General features: G+C 36.5%; 1 protein-coding gene across 2 annotated transcripts in view; it reads left to right on the forward strand.

The window, feature by feature from the left end:
- The window catches only part of ZCCHC7 (zinc finger CCHC-type containing 7), a 241,827-nt gene that overhangs the window by 71,974 nt on the left and 156,092 nt on the right, over positions 1–13,761 (forward strand). The gene's annotated exons all lie outside the window — the stretch shown is intronic.

A 13,761-nucleotide genomic window follows, 5' to 3' on the forward strand; every position in this document is an offset into this window, starting at 1 on the left:
GTATATATGTGTGGGAGTACTGCTGAACCTTATACACTCTGCAGTAGAGTTTTTTTTTTTTTTAAGTAATACCTTTATTGAGATATAATTTACGTATCACATAATGCACCCATTTAAAGTGTGTGATTCAGTGGTTTTTAGCTTATGAGTCGTGCAGCTGTCACTATAATTAATATTGAAACATTTTCATCCTACCTCATTACCCCCAAACTCTCAGCCCAAAGCAGTCACTAATACTTTCTGTCTCTCATAGATTTGTCTAATCTGGACATTTCATGTAGTAGTAGAATTTACAGTATGTGGTTCTTTGTGTCTGCCTTCTTTCACTTATAAAATGTTTTCAAGGTTTATCTATCTTATAGCATATATCAGAACGTAATGCCTTTTTATGGCTGAATAATACTCCATTGTATCCATTGTGTATAGGTATGACACATTCTGGTTATCCATTATCAGTTGATGGACATTTGGTTGTTTTCACTTTTTGGCTATTAAGAATGATAGCCAAAATGGTTGTAAACATTTGTGTACAAGTTTTCCATGGACATACCTTTCGAATTCTTTTGGCTGTATACCCAGAAATGGAATTGCTAGCTCTTACTCATTTCTGTTTTTCAGAGTGCATAATTTACTCTTAGCTTAATGTCATTTTCTTCACTTCCAGTCTCACAGGATCTCTGCACATCAGGCCCTAGTTACTTCTCTGACCATCCTGCTGTTTCCGTCTGAGGGAATTGCGTTTGTCTGTCAAGGCATGCTTCACATGCATCTCCTTTGTGAGATCGATAATTATTTTTGACTTAATCTTTAGCACTTGATTCCTATTGCTGTTGTATTAAATTTTATGATAGTTTGATAATGTGATTATGTGTATTAGTCTCACTAGATTTTGGATTTTTGAGTACAGGGATTGCCAGGAATATTTGTTTCTTTGGTATATAGCGAAATGCCTGGCACACAGCACTTAATAAGCGTTGTTGTATTAACTTTTGTAGTCTTCTTGCTCAGTTTCTCTGTCATATAAATCCACCTTACATAGTACTGATTTTCTTGTTCCTCACACTGGCATTCAAGACTTTCTGGTTTCTACCTTATCCACCAAAGCACTCATTATTTCCCCAGATTTTCTTTCTTTTCAGCTTTCTCATTTCTTTCTGCTTTTCCCCCTGTGCAGAATGTGCTTTTCTATCCTGTCTCAACCTTTTGGTAGACTTAATTACCTTTCAAGCCATTTGTGAATTAGGTCATCAGACATACTCCTATAAGACATTTAAGAATGTCCATCTGGGGGCGCCTGGGTGGCTCAGTTGTTAGGCGTCTGCCTTCAGCTCAGGGCGTGATCCCAGCGTTCTGGGATCGAGCCCCACATCGGGCTCCTCTGCTGGGAGCCTGCTTCTTCCTCTCCCACTCCCCCTGCTTGTGTTCCCTATCTCGCTGGCTATCTCTCTTCTGTCAAATAAATAAATAAAATCTTAAAAAAATATATGTTCATCTGTATTTCTAGGGTCAGCCTAAACTTTGGCATCTATATTATGTACTTATCTTGTTCTCTTAGATTTTAGACTAAAGAACAGAATGTACATTTAGGCTGTCTCTAGTTTTCAATTTTACAAATTACTGGTACAAATGAATGATCACCAATACCTCTAACTTCTAACTAACCCAAAGTATTCTTCCCTCCTTTCTGTTTCCCCATACTGCTTTTCTTCTTACTCCTGTTAAGGTGCACTTCTTTTTCTTCAGTAGGTATATGCCCAGCTTTTCTGGTGAGAGGATGGCCTCATTGAATGAGTTGTTTCCTGGAAAGCACTTGTCTGAATAACTCTGTTTGCCAGAGAGGCACCTAGGTAATTCAGTATACCTTTGGTGCCTACTGTTTCCTGAGCATGGCATATTGGATTTCTGCTTTCCTGCAGGGCATGTATTTATTTATGACAGTCTAAGGATATATTTTAGTTAGCATTGATAGAAGCAGTATTAGCTAGGTAGTTGAACCTGGTAAATAGATGACAGTGTGATAATAAAACCAATCTAGTCTTAAAAAGAGAGTGGTAGTTTCATGTAAATCTGTGTCAGAAATATCAAAATTAACTTATCTTGGGTTGATAGTGTCTATTAATTTTTGATAGGCTGACTTTAGAAGAATGATATTGATAGGTTGTGAGAATTATTTTCTGAGGGGCCAAAGGCAGCTTAAGAAAGTTTTAAAGATGAAAGAGATCCTGAGTGTTGTATAAAAAAATATATGGAGGAAATATACTATGATAGAAAGAATGTTAGAAAGTTTATGGGCTTTAGATTCAGATAGACCAGAGATTTCTGATTCAGTTTTAACACTGTGAGCCTCAAAGTTTCTCTGCTATAAAAAATGGAGATAATGCAAAGGTTGTTATGAGGAGTGAATGAGAACCTGTGACATGCACTTAGCACAATACGTGCACATTGTAGCTTCCCACGAATGTTTACTAAGTCAAATCTCTTCTATCCTTTTGTTTTTCTCTGCCTTCAGGAATTTCCTTCTCCCTCCTTCCTGGTCAATCCAGATCAATCAGAGTCCACCTGAAATCTCATCTCCTCCATTGAAGCTTTTCCTGTGTAGGCTTTGTGACCTGATTTTCCTCATCTTTATTTAATTTAATTTAATTTAATTTAATTTAATTTATTTTTTTTTAAAGATTTTATTTATTTATTCAACAGAGATAGAGACAGCCAGCGAGAGAGGGAACACAAGCAGGGGGAGTGGGAGAGGAAGAAGCAGGCTCACAGTGGAAGAGCCTGATGTGGGGCTCGATCCCAGAACGCCGGGATCACGCCCTGAGCTGAAGGCAGACGCTTAACCGCTGTGCCACCCGGGCGCCCCTGATTTTCCTCATCTTTAAAATGCAAGAATTGAATTGAATGCCTAGCCCCTCTCTGCTCTTCATTACGATTCTCAGATTCAGACTCAGACTCAGACATTGGTACTGCTCTTTGAACTCCTTTGGCACCTACTTGCCTGTATCGTATAATTAAGTACTCTGATCTTATACTTGGTGTTAAGTTTTCATCCAAATGTGGATATGTTGAAGGCAGGTTCTGAAAATTGGACAAATGCTACTCTGTTTATATTTATCACTTATACTATAGTGGTATTTGAATATTTAGAGGAATAATACTCTTGTTTTGTTGGGTCATTGTTTTTAATAAGAAAATTGGATGATGGGTAGAACCCAGATTGGAGTACCTGATTCCACTGTGATTTAGGAAATAATACCGAGGTCCCATGAAAGTCAACTTAGTAAGTGGGTAGGGTAGTGTAAAGTTTAATAAAACCTTGCAGCTCAGGAGCAAGAATCTTAGATTATACAGGTAGAGAAACAAGCAGGATGAAAACAGGTGATTTAATATAAGGAATTCAATTATTTGGAGTAATGGTACTTGGGAAACATCTGAATAAGTAATAGTGTGTGGGATTAGATTACTATAGACTCTAGATGTATTTGGAGGAGTGGGGTGGAGCTTGGGTTTGCACAGACATCATGCTCTAAGTTTAAATGATGTATTCATTATTTTCATGGAACATTTATTCTTCTCAAAGGGAAGATTTATTTTGGGTGTTGTCCTGGTTAACTTCAGGAGGGCTTCTGTGTGAAATTATGCTGGAGTTGGTTTTAAGGATGTAAATCCTATAAATCCACAGCTTGAGTAACAAATTGAATCTCTTAACAAATACAAGGAATTTAAGAGAAAAATCCCACTTACAAAAGAATACCTACTATATTACAAGCAGTTATTATATGTACTGATTCCATATTCAAAGAATATCTTTGTATGTTGTTGTCATTGTCACTGCCTAGTCAGATATTGTAGAACTAGAACTCAGATTTCTTGGATTCTGGTATCTTTCCTAAGGCTAAAACCTTAAAAAAAAAAAACAAAACACTCACCATTGCACACCTAAATGTATAATTGGTTTTGTTGAAACAGTCAACAAATACCTGTTATTTTATAACCCAGTATAGGAATGGCAGAAAAATGCATTAGAGTTTTTTGTTTATTCTCTTCCCGTCTCTTTCAGATATATGAAAAATACCGCTAAGAGGTAATATTTGTGATCAGGCAAACCAGTGTGTTTTTTGCCTAATGTAGCAGTTCAGCAAGTGGGGACGGTGACTCTACTCTGGGCTAAATACAGAATGTTGTGTGGAAACAGAAACAACTGAGTTTGAATCCTGGAGAATCTGGTCTAGAGAGATTTTGACTATGGAGGAAAGGGAATGGCATTTTAAACCAGGAGAAGTGGTGGTGATCTATAGTGTGAATTAGGTAGGAGAGACTACCTACAAAACTGTTCGTTTAGTCCAATGTTTGAGAGGCATAACTTATACTAGGTTGGTAATGATAGTATCGAAAGTAAATAAAATATTGCCAAAATATTTTGAAATGAGTCAAGAGGGCTTGATGTCTTGATAAAAGAGTTAATGAAGAGAGGAGTAAAAGAGGGGCGCCTGGGTGGCTCAGTCAGTTAAGTGCCTGCCTTCGGCTCAGGTCATGATTTCAGGGTCCTGGGATCAAGCCCCACGTCGGGCTGCCTGCTCAGTGGAGAGCCTGCTTCTCCCTCTCCTCCCCACTCATGCTCTTGTTTGCTAACTCTGTCTTCCTCTCTCTGAAATAAATAAAATCTTAAAAAAAGAGAGAGTGCGAGAGGAGTTAAAGAGAGATTTGAGATTGCAAGTTTGGGTGATTTTTTTTAAATGATGCTGCCACTGACAGAAACAGGAAAGTTGGGAGAAAGAGCCAGTTGAGAAATAAGATAAAGAAATTATGAAGGTACTTCAAGAAATAGGACTAGAATGTTTGTATCAGGCCTGGAGATATAAATATATATAGATTTTTGGACATGGGAGATGTCCAAAAATCATAAAATTTTATGATTTTGGCACACCCAAACCTTCTGCCTTTTGTGTCTCTGGGTCACACTGTCCACTACAGAAATAGGTTTGTTATTTATTATGAATGAACAGTGAAAGAGTGAACCATTTTTCTTTACAGAGCTGTTTATTAGAGTGGAATTTTATCTATAGGTGCAGCCACTTTGCCAGATCTCTGATGGGACTAACAATAATGTTGTCTACTTAATTTAATAAGTCTTTTGCCAAAGGATGTTGAAATGAGCAAATGTAACTTAAGATTCTATAGCAGGTAAAAGAATATTTGATTGAAAGGAGACCTGATTTTAAGAAATAGACATTTTTTAGTGGTATAGTGATTTTGAGACTTATTTCAGTAGAATTCATACCTTAAAGAAAATATTTTGTTTCACAATTTCTATTTTTTTAAATATCTAACTCGTTTCATTATGACCAACTTTAACACTGTAAAAGTTAAATATATTAATCACTTTCAGTAGGTTATTATTTAAAACCGAATATTTAAAATTAATTTTCCCCCTACCAAATTCATTTTTGAGCTCCCTGTTCTTTTATATACATATTTGATTTATAAATATGGTAAATACTTGCTTTCTGTTTAATAAAATTTAGTGTTATGATTATTTGAATGTCATTTAAGAAGAGTAAAAATCTTCCCCAAATAATCTGTGATATTGTTAAATGGTTAAAACAAAATCTGTAGGCTTTTTGTCTATGTAGAAATTAAAAAATTTGTAGTATTCACTTTTTTTTTTAAAGATTAAGCTTTTGTTAATGATGTTAGATAATTGTTAGGTAATTATTAAAATGACTGGGTAATTATTAAAATTTGTTATGTATTGTGACATGTTAAGAAAATTTGAGTGCATGGTGTGCTTGTTACTTGAATACATTGCACTATTTTAAATTGGTTGTGTTTTAAGAAGAGGACACTCTCTTGTATTTTATTCTTATAAGGAAGGAAAAAAAGCAATCCAGAACAATAATCAAAGCCAAGGTAGAGCAAGTTGTTAAACATTTTAGAATTAGACTCCCCCCCCCCCCCCCCCCAGTGTGATACTTTGAAGGCAGCTGCTACAGATAAACTCTAGAGCCCCAGATGGTGGTTGCCTAATCCTCATGAGAATTCATGTCCTGGAAGCAGCTCTTCTCTCCAGACCTGACATTGTCTGTGAGCTTTTGCTAAGGAGGGAATAATATAAACATGCTATGCATGAGTTTCACTTCTTGAATATGTCAAAGACACAGGAAGTTATAGTAAAGTATAACAAGAACAGACTTCACATTATTGAAAGTGTTGTTATTTAAAGCACTTGATGCTAACTTGTGATGAGTGATGGAGTGTGGTTTGGGAGGAAAGACACAGTGAACATTTTCATGAAACAAAAAGGCACTCCTTCCAATATCATGAATTCAGAAATGTACAGTTGTCATTAAGTGTGCAATACCCCCAAATAATTCATTGCTATGTTATTTGCTCTTAACAGTTTAAAACACTTTGTCCTATAAATGAATGTTCAGGCTTTTATTTTCCACGCAGTAGTCTTCTTTGTTTGGAAAGTCAGAATAACAGTTCTACTATTCTAGATTTACTGTTTTGTTTAGAAATTTTCCAGGAATCTGATCTGCGAGATCTGGGTCCATGACAACTAGAAATGGCTGTTTCTTTAGCATAGCAGCCACATGTTCTGAAGTGGGGTTGTAGAGACTTTCTCTCTTCCAGGCAGGGTCTCATTGAATATGTGATCAGGGATACGGATTCTGTCGTCCTGGATAATTGTTGAATCACTTGATGATATGACTCTGTGTAGGTAGTATGGAGGCTTTTTCTCCCCCCCAAATTAAAATTTGTAATCAAATGAGAAACTACAGTTGTTCTTCATAAAATAGCCTTAGCCTGTCTTTCAAGTCTAATATCTCTTTCCTCTAGATAAAGTATTCTCCAGCTACTCTGGACCTCTCACTAGCTCCAGAATCTACTGTGTCCTTTTATGTTATCATGCAATTTCTCGTTTAATTTTGTCTTCCTGAAGGGCCCTTCCTCAGAGGAGCTTGTCCTTCTCTTATGAGACCCAGCTTAAATATCACTTCTTCAGTGAGTCTTCCACAGATTGAAGCATTTCATTTTTTTTTCTCCCAGAGTGTTAAAACAGCAAGAGTGATCTCTCTAAAATACAAGTTCGATGGTCTCAAAAAAGTTTTAACTGTAATTGCATGTCATATCCAACCTAGTGTATCAGCCTAGTAGTTGCTGTCTTCCTCTTTCTGGTCCATGTCTTAGCCAGTCTCATCTTCTCTTTCCTCTTGGCTACTTACTGCCCTGTGACAGAATGACTTGCCTGTTATTTCTTTTCTTGAGCCTACTGTATGCTCATTTGCAATGGAGTGCCCCCATGTCTGTCCATTTTGGTCTTTCTCATTTTTTAAGATCTTGCTAAATGTTTTCTTCTCCATTAGGCCCCCACATTCCTAGTTAGCAGTCACAGTACTGTTGAACATATGTGTATAGATGTTGCGCTAGATTTGGCTGAGTATAAAAACTAGTCAGAAAAGAAAAATCCAAACCCCCCCCCCCCCAAAAAAGAAAAAAATCCTGATTCTTAAAGAGTTCATAGGTTAAAAGGAGTGATTGTTATACAAGGTAGAAAGTGTTAGGTGGCGTAAGAGAGAAAGCATTCAATTACTGGAGAGATTATTTTCAATTGGAGTATTCACAAAAGGCATATTTAAGTAATTTGTGTTTATCTGTGTCCTCTGTTCAGTTGGGATCTCTTGGTGGTAGAGCCAGTTCACATACTTTCCAATATTCTGCAGTGTCCAGCACAGTATCTCAGGGAGGAGGGAGAAAGGAAATGAGTTTGAAAGATTAGTGAGCAATAACTTAGTAAAATCTGAGCTTGCGTTATAAGGTAGGACAGGTAATAAGGTGAAGGAAGAGGCATTAAAGACCTATGTTAAAGCTTTTTACATTGAATTAATTGATGATTGACCCTTTGTGTGTTTGTCATATTTTCTTTGCTTTATGAAATTCTTTGCCTACAGCATGCTAGAGTAGTCTGAAACTGCCTGCTTACCACCTGTATCCTTTCTCTGTCTACCCACTGAGCTCATTTTCTATTGCTTCCTGTTGCTGTCACATTTGCCTCACTCCCCCCTCCCCACCCACATTCTCTTTTTGGGGTTCTGCTTCCTGTAGTACATTAAAAGGCCAATGAAAACATGCCCCAGATGGTGCTGTTCTTTATCATGATCTCTTGCCACTTTGTGTTCCTATTTAAAAGAACAAACAAAAAGCAAAACAAAAAGACACATGCTGCTGGTTTGTAACCCAGCTGGCTCTGATTTCTCTTATTCTTGTCTTTGCTGTTCTATCTCAGTCTTGGTTTCTGCTCTGGTTCTTTTTCTTACTTCACTCTGCTCTATTTGTACACTACCATTATAAAATCCTTCCTGTTCCTCTCTGGCTAGATCGTGCATTCTCTTATTCTTGCTTCCCTTTCTTAATCCTCTCTTTTTTCTGTTTTTCTGTTTTTCTGATTCCATTTCTGTCTGTCATCTTTTCTCTCTCTGTTTTCTTCTCCATTTCCACTTCAGCCTTTGTTATCCTCAATTCAAATTCTTTTTCCATTCTTGCCTGTATCACTTTTTAAAAGTTAAACAAACAAAACAAACCTCAAAACATAACATGTAACTCCCAGCTGTGTCCAAGCCTCATTTTATACTTCATTTCCATATTCCCTATTGCTTTAATTAGAGCTGACTCCATTCTTTTCCCTTCATTCATTACTTTTTGTTCTTTTTCCCGTATTCCTTCCCCATAATAAATTCTACAAAGCAATAATAATCCTGACTGTTCTCCATGATTTTCAGTCTCTACTCCGGTGCTTTCTCTTTTCCTCTTTCTGTTATTCTTCCAGTGGTTGTGTGTGTGTGTGTGTGTGTGTGTGTGTGTGTGTGTGTGTGTGTGTATGCGTGCACACATGCATGTGTGTATGATACCCTAAGATGAGGAAGGTGTATGGTTAGTGTGCAGCTACATTGGTTATTTTACCTCCTAAGAAGCCTTACTGGTGAGGATTAGAAGAAGGAGCCAAATCGAAAGAGAGAATAAAGAGTCATATAAAAAAATTGGAGGATGTTTATAGCTGTTTTTGTAAATTATGCTTTGTGGAAAATGGAGTTGGAAGTATAATTGAGGCAAAAGAAAGTAGGATAAGTAGACCAAGCATGGACTGTTGGGAGGCTCTCTGCTCAAAGATACGTATATATTTTCTTCCCTCCCCCTCTGACTGCACCTACCACCAAGGTCTGTTCATTAGAAATGCATGTGGTTTAACTGGTCTTTCTAAAAATGCAAATTTCCTATGATATTAAGTCTCATTTAGACCTTGCGTGAATTAACTCTTAATCAGATTGTGAATAGGAATTTTAATTTTATTTGAGTGTGGGAAGGGCAGTGGAAGGAGGGCAAGCTCTGACGGGTTGTAGAAGGACTATGGGGGACAGGAATATCATTGGATTCTTCTGTAACTTTTGTTTTAAATTCATTGCATTATTTAACTGACAGAAGTATACTTGATGCTCTAGCTTAATTTTTTAATTTTACAGGTGAAAAAAACAGTCCAGAGAAAGTTGACTTTTTTAGGTTGTTTAGCTTCTTGGTGATGAAAAGGGACAATTTTATCCATTGTTCTCTTTTATAGTATTGTAGTATTTTTGTGCTACAGTGGATTCCTAGCCATTCCTTGACTTGAAGTGGGAAGAACCAAGATCAGAGAAAAAGGGACAAAGGTAATATGTATATGTGCCCTAACACCTCCTCCTTTCTTACTCCCTTTGTTATCCCCATATTATAATATTATTCTGGATTTCCAAGTTTGGAGAGCAGATCCCACTTGAATGACTAAGGATCTGTTGTATTGCCAAAGAGAAAACAAACAAAAATACTAGAACTTTATTAAAGAGGAAAGCTAATAATAGGTATATTTAAAAGTCTTTCTCTGCTATTTCATTTATGTTCGTGAAAAACATAACGTCTGAGATAGCAAGAGATTCTGTCTAGAAATTCTGAATGAGTGGGAGGGAAGCCAAAACTGACTGGAGATTCAAGTGGTCCAGCATTACTTGAAAAGTTGAATGTGTTTAAATCAGCAGGTCCCAATGACATGCATCGTAGGGCACTTAAAGATTTGGCAGATATCATTGCAGAGGCACTAGCAAATTACCATGCACAGGATGTGAAAAGGGCAGGGTAATGGTAGTGCTTCTAAACCACTACTTTTGTTAGTCTAGTGCTCTTCACCACCTCCCCCCAAAGCTATAGAAACAAAGAAGCTATACAAGATTCACATTATTTGCATTGCATTGGCCCTTGAAAACACCGTTTACCCAGCCATACCCTATTTTCATTTGTTATTTTCCCAGCTTGTTCATTCTAAATATAAATCCAGGATGGGTTTTAAGAGCTCATATAATGTCTATGGAAAATAGATAGTAGAAATAGGACTTCCATTCACAAGTGTTTCTAGAGTTCCAGTTTTCAGAGTACTTTTAACAGACTGTCTCATTTGAACCTCCCACCAACCTGAAATGTTTCCGGTGTACTGTGTAAAGATAAAGAAGGGTTTACATTCTTTGGATTCGGTTTGTGTTACTAATCTATACCATCTCCACCTGTTTGTTTATATTATATATTCTGCCTGTTTCCACAAAAGGATTTGGAATAGGATGCATATACACCAGGACAGTCGAATGTAAAGTCACAGAATAAAAGATGAATTTCCCTCTTCTAGGAACCTGGGCTGAAATGATTACTATACTTGAACATTAAGTTTAGCTCTCAACTTTGGCAGCCAAAACAAAGGGAAATATAATGAATTATGTGGTTTTTTGTTTAATTAAAGAGAAACACATCATTCTTACCTTGTTTTTGATGGTTATTTATGTACATATTGTATTATGTCTATAAACTGCTGTGGAGTAGGGACCATGTGCATCCATGTTTCTACTCAAGACAGTGTTTAGCATGAGTGAACACGTGGTTGAATATGATTTCTTTTGAAGAAAGTAATGTCTTCTGGCACTGAAATCAAAGAGAAAACTTGTCATTTGAATTCTTATGAAAGAAACACTGAGTAATATAAATTACAGACAACTGTTTCAGCCAAGGTTTAATAAAAGATGCAGAACAGTTCTTTGTATAGCTCTTGCTTTTTTATTGAACCCCCCTAAAACACAAGGGATAACTGAGAAGAGCAGGGTAGTATTTTCAACAGGTCATCAGCTTCAGAGTCAGATGGACCCAGTTCTAGTCCCAGATGTACTGCTTTGGGCAGTACCTTGGACAAGCTGTGTAACCTTGCCGAGCTTTAGTTTCCTCATTTGTAAAATAGGCTATTAAGAGGGATTTTGGGTTGATTAAATGAAGTAATCTAGGTAGCTACTCAACAGTTTCTTTTTAGAGAAAATAATATGAGCTGAACAGTTTGTGCAGCCATGTAGTTCTGTTTATTTCTTCCTTCTTGGTCCTTTATGCTGCAGTTGTCATAGATAATACATATGTGTTTTCACTACAAAGCCCACAACCAAATGTTGCAATTTTTACTTGAAATAGTCATATATATATATATATTTTAAAAGTTAGGTGGAAAATACATATTTCTAATTTACCTATTTATTGATTGGTCTAGTGCTCTTCATTGCTTCCTGAAAATCTGAAGTATCCACCTGGTATCATTTCCCTTTAGCCCAAAGAACTTCTTCTATCATTCTTGAGGTGCAGATCTTCTAGAGATGAGTTCTTTTAAGCTTTCATTAGTCAGAAAAGGCCTTTATCTTGCCTTAATCCATTTTTTGGTATGTGTTATTGAGACATAATTTACATACTTTAAAATTCACTTTTTTAGGTAGTTTGATGAGCTTTGACAAACATATATGTAGTTTTATAGCCACCACTACAATCAAGATGAAGAAAATTTCCGTTACCCCAGAACATATCCTCTTGCCCCTTCATAGTCAGTCCTCTACCTGTACGCCATTTGCTGGTAGCTGTTAATCTGATTTCTGTCCTGATAGTTTTGCTTTTTGCAGAATCTCATGCAGAAAATTAGGCGGTATGTAGCCTTCTGTGTCTGTTTTAGTTAGTGCTTTTGAGATTCAACCATGTTGTTTGATGTTACTGCAGAGTTGTATTCCATTAATTGGTTGCATCATAGTTTCTTTGTTCATTCACCAGTTGATGGACATTTGGATTGTTTATAGTTCTTGGCTGTTATGCATAAAGCTGCTTTAAGCATTTGTGTATAGATTTTTAAATGACACGTGTTTTTATTTCTCTTGGGTATAAACACTTGGTAAGTGTATATCTAACTTTATTAAAAAAAAATTGCCACACTGTTTTCCAAATTGGCACTACCATTATGCATTCCCAGAGCAAATGAGAGTTGCAGTTATGCCACAGCCTTGGTTGGCAGTACGTGCTGTTCTCATAGTTTAAAATTTTAGCCACAGTTTTAGGTATGTAGTGGTATATTATTGTGTGTTGTAATTTGGATTTTGCCAATGACTGTTGATATTGAACTTTTGCTTAATGTATTTGACATGCATATATATTATTTGGTGAATTGTCTCTTCATATCTTTTATTCATTTTTAAATTGCCTTGTTATATTACTGAACTATAAATATTCTTTACGATTTGAATAAAAGTACTTTTTCAAACTGTTTTGCAGTTATTTTCTCCCAACCTATGGCTTATTTTTTCATTTTTGTAACAGTGTCTTTCAAAGGGCAGAAGTTTTAATTTTCGGTAACTTCTCAGTTTTTCCTTTTCCTTTCCATATGGTTTTTTGTGTCCCACGTTTAAAAATATATATATTGCCTGACTTAAGATCGTAAAGGATTTCTCCCAGAGGTTCTATGGTATTTGCTTTTATATTTGCGTTTTTATTTATTTATCTATCTATCTATTTATTTATTTATTTTTAAAGATTTTATTTATTTATTTGACAGAGAGAGAGAGACAGCCAGTGAGAGAGGGAACACAAGCAGGGGGAGTGGGAGAGGAAGAAGCAGGCTCCCAGCGGAGGAGCCTGATGTGGGGCCTTATCCCAGAACACTGGGATTACGCTCTGAGCCAAAGGCAGACGCTTAATGACTGAGCCACCCAGGCGCCCCTATATTTGTGTTTATGAGTCAAGTTATGTTTGTATATGCTAAGAGAAAAAAGTTGAAGTTGATTTATTTGCATGTTTTTGTCCATTCGTTTCAAGACCATTTTTTTTTTTTTAAAGATTTTATTTATTTATTCGACAGAGATAGAGACAGCCAGCGAGAGAGGGAACACAAGCAGGGGGAGTGGGAGAGGAAGAAGCAGGCTCATAGCGGAGGAGCCTGATGTGGGGCTCGATCCCATAACGCCGGGATCACACCCTGAGCCGAAGGCAGACGCTTAACCACTGTGCCACCCAGGCACCCCTCAAGACCAGTTTTTGAAAATATAGTCCATTGTCCATTGATTTACCTTGGCACCTTTGTTGAAATCCGTTTGGGGTCTATTTCTATACTTTCTACTATGTGAAATCGATCTACATGTTTTTGTATAAACCAGTTTCACATGGTCTTGATTATTATAACTATACTAAGTCTCAAAATTGTGGTGGATAATTCTTGTATTTGTGGTTTTTAAAAAAATTTTTATACTGTATTGCTTTGTCTTTCCATTTCTATTTCAGAATCATCTAGTTAATTAAAAAAGGAAACCTGGGGTTTTGATTTGATTTTTGTTGAATCTCTACATTAATTTGGGAAAGAATTGATATCTTAGTGATAATCTTCTGATCCATGGACATGAT

This window comes from Ursus arctos, unplaced genomic scaffold (genome assembly GCF_023065955.2).
Source record: "Ursus arctos isolate Adak ecotype North America unplaced genomic scaffold, UrsArc2.0 scaffold_18, whole genome shotgun sequence".
Lineage (NCBI taxonomy): Eukaryota > Metazoa > Chordata > Mammalia > Carnivora > Ursidae > Ursus > Ursus arctos.